We start from the raw sequence: 6,000 nt of genomic DNA, 5'->3' as shown, positions 1-6,000 counted from the left end.
AAGAGCCACACTATTGTTGCCAAATTAAACACAGACGGAAGCCCAAACAGAATCGTTCCATTCTTGCAATCCTCGCATCCTGGACATAAACTGTTTCAACTCCTACTCTCAAAATGTTGCTATAAAGCACCGCACACCAAGACAACTAGACACAAGAACAGTTTTATTCCCAAATGCCATCACTCTGCTAAACAAATAATTCTCTCAACACTGTCAAACTATTTACTAAGTGTGAACTACTATTACTAGTAGTTTTTTCTCAACATTCCTATCATCCATTTCCTCCCACTTATAACTGTATGACTGTAACTTGTTCCTTGTATTCTTAAGATTTTTATTACTATTGTTTCCTGAATGCTTGTTTGACCCCTGACAATCATTAAGTGTTGTCCCTCATGATTCTTGACAAATGTATATTTCCTTTTATGTACACTAGCATATCAAAGACAAATTCCTTGTGTGTCCAATCACACTTGGCCAATAAAGAATTCTATCCTATCCTATCCTATTTGAGAAATGAATGCAATACCTTTCTAGTTTGTAAATATACTGTTGCTTAGGTCTTATAATATGCAAATTCAATCATATACATCTCTACTCCGAACTAAGTTTAACGGGGTTCCTAACTGAAGATGCTTTCAAATATTGCTCCCATTTTCCATTCCATTCAAACTGCCATCATTTTTCACCATTGGGCATCTCACCTAGGGTCCTGGGAATTGGCTTACAGTGTAGAAGGCACATGTTGTCTTTATTATTCCCTGAAGTCTCCTTGATTTGTCAATCAGTGTGCTACAGATAACACATTACAGGTAGTCTTCGACTTACAAACAGTTCATTTAGTGATCGTTCAAAGTTACAATGGCACTGAAGAAAAGTGACATGATTGTTTTCCATGTTTTTGAGCATTGCAGCATCCCTCATGATCGCAAAATCAAAATTCAGCCACTTGGCAACTGGCATATATTCATGATGGATGAAGTGTTCTGGGGTCATGCGAATACTTTATAAGATCATCTGACAAGCAAAGTTAATGAGGAAACCAGATTCAGTTAACAACCATGTTATTAACTTACAAATTGCAATGATTGACTTACCAATTGAGTAAGATTAGTGATAAAAGTTAGAGACAGTATTGGACTGCAGCATGGAAGGTGTGGTACGCCATCCGGGTAGAAAAAATGGAGATGCCCATGCATCTCCATGTCCCCAATGCTTGCACATGTGCGCTAGCAGGGGATTCAGCTTCTGCGCATGTGCAGAAAGTGAAACATCACATGAGGACACTCGTGCATCTGAGATTTTGCAATTTTTGGCTTTTTCTTGCTTCCATGCATGTGCGGAAACAAAACAATCACCAAATATCACTGAAATCTCTCTCACACAAGCATACTTGTGCAAGATTTCACTTCCTGCGCATGTGCAGAAGCCAAATTTTGCACCGGTGCATGCCTGAGCACCTGCTGGATGCGTCCACGCCTGTCACTGGGAGCAAACTAGTAGCGCTGGTGACGTTGAGCCATTCACTGGTTAGAGAATGTTGTTTAGAACAGTGTTTCCCAACCTTGGCAACTTGAAGATATTTGGACTTCAACCATAGTTCCCTCTAAGCTGAGCAGTGAGCAATCGCTCACTTAAAAATCATCATCAACTCAGAGTTTTCCAAACCTGCCCAGAAGCCGAGAGGGAAAGAGTGAGAGGGAAGGAGAGAGAGAGGAAGAGAGGAAGAGAGAGAAACAGATAGAAAAAAGAGAGGAAGGAAAAGAAAAAGAAAAAGAATGGGAGTAAGGAAGAGAGAAAGAAAATCAAAATCTAGTTTGAAACTAGCTCAACTATTTAAGTGGCATTTTGATATTGATAGAGTTGCCCTATTATGAGCTCACTGTTATAGACACACAGTACAGTATTTTATTTTGAAATTCTCTGAGGCAAAACACGATGGGTTTTTTATTTATTTATTTGTTTGTTTGTTTATTTATTATTTCTGTGCCACCCAGTCCCGAAGGGACTGCCGCTCAGACACTATACTTTTCAGCCCACCCACCCCAAAAAATTAGAGGGAACACTGACTTCAACTCCCAGAATTCCCCAGCCAGCGGATGCTGGCTGGGGAATTCTGGGAGTTGAAGTCCAAATATCTTCAAGTTGCCAAGATTGGGAAACACTGCTTTAGAATAACAAGGCTGATGGAGCTGGAATGAAGGAAACAACATGGCCATTTTATTTTATTCCGGCTGGAATCAGAACATGCTTTTCTACACCCAGACTCCATCCTGACATCAATCAGATCATGTCTTCGACTACATCTCCGTATCCAACAGCTAATCGTCTTGGGGGTTACTTTGTTCCCCATAGAGGCTGGAAAGTATGAAACAAACAGGGCCTCCGTCTTTCTGAAGGTATTAGTTCATCTTATATAAATTTTGATGGCCCGTCTAACATCTAACTTGTGCCATCTCAACTCCAGTGGGTGAGACCCCTGGGTGCAAAAGTCTGGTAGAACAATGTCTTGTGATCTGTGAAAAATAGTGTTTACTTTTGGCAGGAAGGTAGGATCCGGTCGCAGGACCACTCTGTTTGTGTGGAAGATGCATAAATTCGGTCTGACTGATAAGGCTGCGAGTTCGGAGACTCTCCTTGCTGATGTGATTGCTGTTAAGAAGGCTGTCTTTAGTGATAACAGTCGTAGTGGAATGTCCCGTAAGGGTTCAAATGGCGGCTCCGTAAGGGCTTGCAATACTAGTGGTAGGTCCCATGTAGGGAAACGATGTATGGTCGGGGGTCTGATGTTTGCTGCCCCTTTAATAAAGTCCCGAATCCATGGGTGATGGGAGATCGGGCGAGAAAAATCCATTTTAAGTATGGTGGCGATTGCTGCCGTTTGTCTGCGAAGTGTGTTAGGTGATAATCCTTTGTCCAAACCTGCCTGTAAGAACTCCAGGATTTGTATCACCGATGGCGATTGGGGATTCTGATTCCGATCTCTGCAAAAGGAGCAATATGCTTTCCAGGTTGCCTGATAAATTCGTGTCGTGGAGGGTCGACGAGCCGCTTGGATGGTGGTAATCACTCTATCTGGGACCTTTTCGTTCCTCAATCTCTCCCCCTCAAGTGCCACACGGCAAGACTCCACCATTGGGGCTCTGGATGGCAAATTGACCCCTGTGTTAGTACCACCTTGTGGTGTGGGATTCGCCAGGGGGAGGAGATTGAGAGGTCCATGAGATCCGCAAACCAAGGGCGTCTGGGCCAATACGGGGCCACGAAAAGTACCTCTGATTGTTCTAGAATCAGTTTGTTTATTACCCTCTGAATCAGGCAGATTGGGGGAAAAGCATAAAGCAGTCCCTCTGGCCAAGGGCAGGTTAGTGCATTGACCTGTTCCGCTTCTGGTGAAGGGAACCTTGAGAAAAACCTGGGTAGCTGACTGTTGTGACGGGTGGCAAACAAATCCACCTCTGGTGTCCCATATTTGTGCACGATCTCCATGAATAGATCTGTGCTCAAGCTCCACTCGGTCGGGTCGATGGTTGTCCGACTGAGCCAATCCGCTTGTATGTTCGAGGTGCCGGAGATGTGTTCCGCCCGTAGGGATGTGAGATGTTGTTCTGCCCATTTGAACAGCGACTGAGATTCTCTCATCAGATGACCTGATTTCGTGCCCCCCTGATGATTGATGTGCGCCCTCATTGCCACATTGTCCATAAGTATCCGAACATTCCGTCCCCTCACGTGTGGTGCGAAGCGTCTGAGTGCTAGGCGGACCGCTCTGAATTCCAAAAAATTGATGTTTTGGCATGCGAGCTCCTCTGAACTCCACAGTCCCTGGGCCACTCCCACATTGGAGTGAGCACCCCAGCCTGAGAGACTCGCGTCCGTTGTTATAGTCACTTCTTGTTGCGGCAGGAATGGTGACCCTTGTAGGAGGGCTGATGATTTCCACCACGGGAGTGATTGGCGTACTTGTGGGGAAATCGTTACCACTCTGGAGGAGTGGCTGGTTCGATTCCTTTGGAAGGGAATGAGGAACCATTGCAGGGGCCTGGTGTGAAGTCTGGCCCAGGGCACAATGTCTATGCAGGATATGAGAACTCCCAACAGTTGAGATAGCGATGCTAGTGTCGTTGCACGGTTGCGCTGTAACTCTGAGACCAAGGTTCTGACCTTGGTTTGACGTTCTGAGAAGAGGAAAACTGTCCCTGTCATGGTATCTATATTGGTGCCCAGGTGAGGCAAGTACCTGGTTGGTGCTAGATGACTCTTTTGGTAGTTGATCGAGAACCCCATGGCTTCTAGTGTTCTCATGGTCTCTGCCAGGTCGCGTCGGGCTCGACTGGGACTGCTGGATAATATGATGATATCGTCCAAATAGTGGACGTGTCCTGAGTTCTGCTATGAGTATGTCCAGTAACTTCGTGAATGTTCTGGGTGCTGACGACAGGCCAAAGGGCATGGCCCTGTATTGGAAGTGTTGGGTTTCGAAACAAAACCGGAGGTATCTTCTGTAATCTGGATGTACTGGGACATGTAGGTAAGCCTCCTTGAGGTCTACTGACGTCAGCCAGTCCCGTTGACGTATTGCAGCTAGTATTGTCTTTAATGAATGCATTTTGAACCTGCGGTATTTTATATACAAATTCAACTGCTTCAGATTGAGTATGAGGCGACAACCCCCTGAGGCCTTGGGCACTATGAACACAATGGAATAGTACCCCTGTCCCTCCTGGTGTGGTGGGACCCTCTCGATGGCCCCAATTGTCAGTAGATGCTGAATCTCTTGGTAAAGGAGGTTGCGCTTGTGGTTGTTGAACAGTACCGGGCACTGCAGGAATCTGTTTGGTGGTTTCTGAATAAACTCCAGGGTGAGTCCCTGGGCTATGGTGTTTAGAGCCCAAGTGTCTGTAGATATAGAGGCCCAGGAGGCGGTGAAGTGCTGTAGCCGTCCTCCTATGGGAAGTGTCTCGGAAAAGTCACTTGTTCCTTCGAAAACCTCCCCTGTTAGAGCCTCTGTAGGACTTTCTCGTTTGTTGGAATTGCCTATTCCTATCTCCGAAGTTTCCCCTGTCTCCTCTGTAGGACGACTGGGAGTACGACCCTTGGGTATACGACCTTCCAGCCTGGGGCGCAGTGGAGGAGGTCTCTGCCCGAAAGGGCTGGCATCTGAAATACGGAGTGGTGCGCCTCTCCTGGCGTCTGTAGGTTCGGGGCATGACTTTCTTCTTATCTTTATCCTCTATGAGGACTTTGTCAAGAGATTCACCGAACAATTTTGCTCCATCAAATGGGGCCGAAGCCAACTGCCATTTGGATTTGGCGTCAGCTTGCCAAGTTCGGAGCCAGATTACGCGGCGAGATGATTGGTTCGCTGCTAGGGCTCGTGAGAAGAAGCGAGATGCCGAAAGAGTGGCGTCAGCAGAGAATTCTGCAGCAGCTAGCAACTTATTAAGATCTTGCCTCAGGCGACCATCTTCAGGTCCTAACTTCATTAGCATCTTTTGGAGCCATAGGACTGAAGCCCTGTTAAAAATGATGCTGCTGAGGCTGCTTTAAGGGCCCATGCTGACATCTGGTGCGCTTTCTTATTTATCCCTTCTGCTCTGCGGTCCTCTGGTTTCAAGCCATCTGCCACCTCAGAGGGAACAAGCGTGTTGGACACCAGGGCTGCAGTTGGAGCGTCTACAGATGGGAATTCCAGCAAATTTTCCAATTCCGGCTCGAAGGCGTAAAATTTACGCTCAGAGGCTGTTGGGCCCAAGGTGCCCGCTGGATATTGCCAAGGTCTTTTAACATTGTCCAGAAAAAGCTTAGGAGCAGGTATGAGGTCTGCATCCCTCTGGGGCTCAGTGAGCACTCTTGAGGCTGGTTGAGGAGCCAATGTTGGGTCTGTGGGTTTCTCAGGGGTGCCCAAAGCGACCGCCAGTTTAGCCTTATTAAGGAGGACACGAAATATAGAGGGCCTAAAAAGCCCAGTATAAGCTGGTGGTTCTGGGGGTACCCCTT

The sequence above is a fragment of the Erythrolamprus reginae genome, chromosome 2 (genome assembly GCF_031021105.1).
Source record: "Erythrolamprus reginae isolate rEryReg1 chromosome 2, rEryReg1.hap1, whole genome shotgun sequence".
In the NCBI taxonomy this organism is placed as follows: Eukaryota; Metazoa; Chordata; class Lepidosauria; order Squamata; family Dipsadidae; genus Erythrolamprus; species Erythrolamprus reginae.
This window is presented reverse-complemented; position numbering follows the sequence as displayed.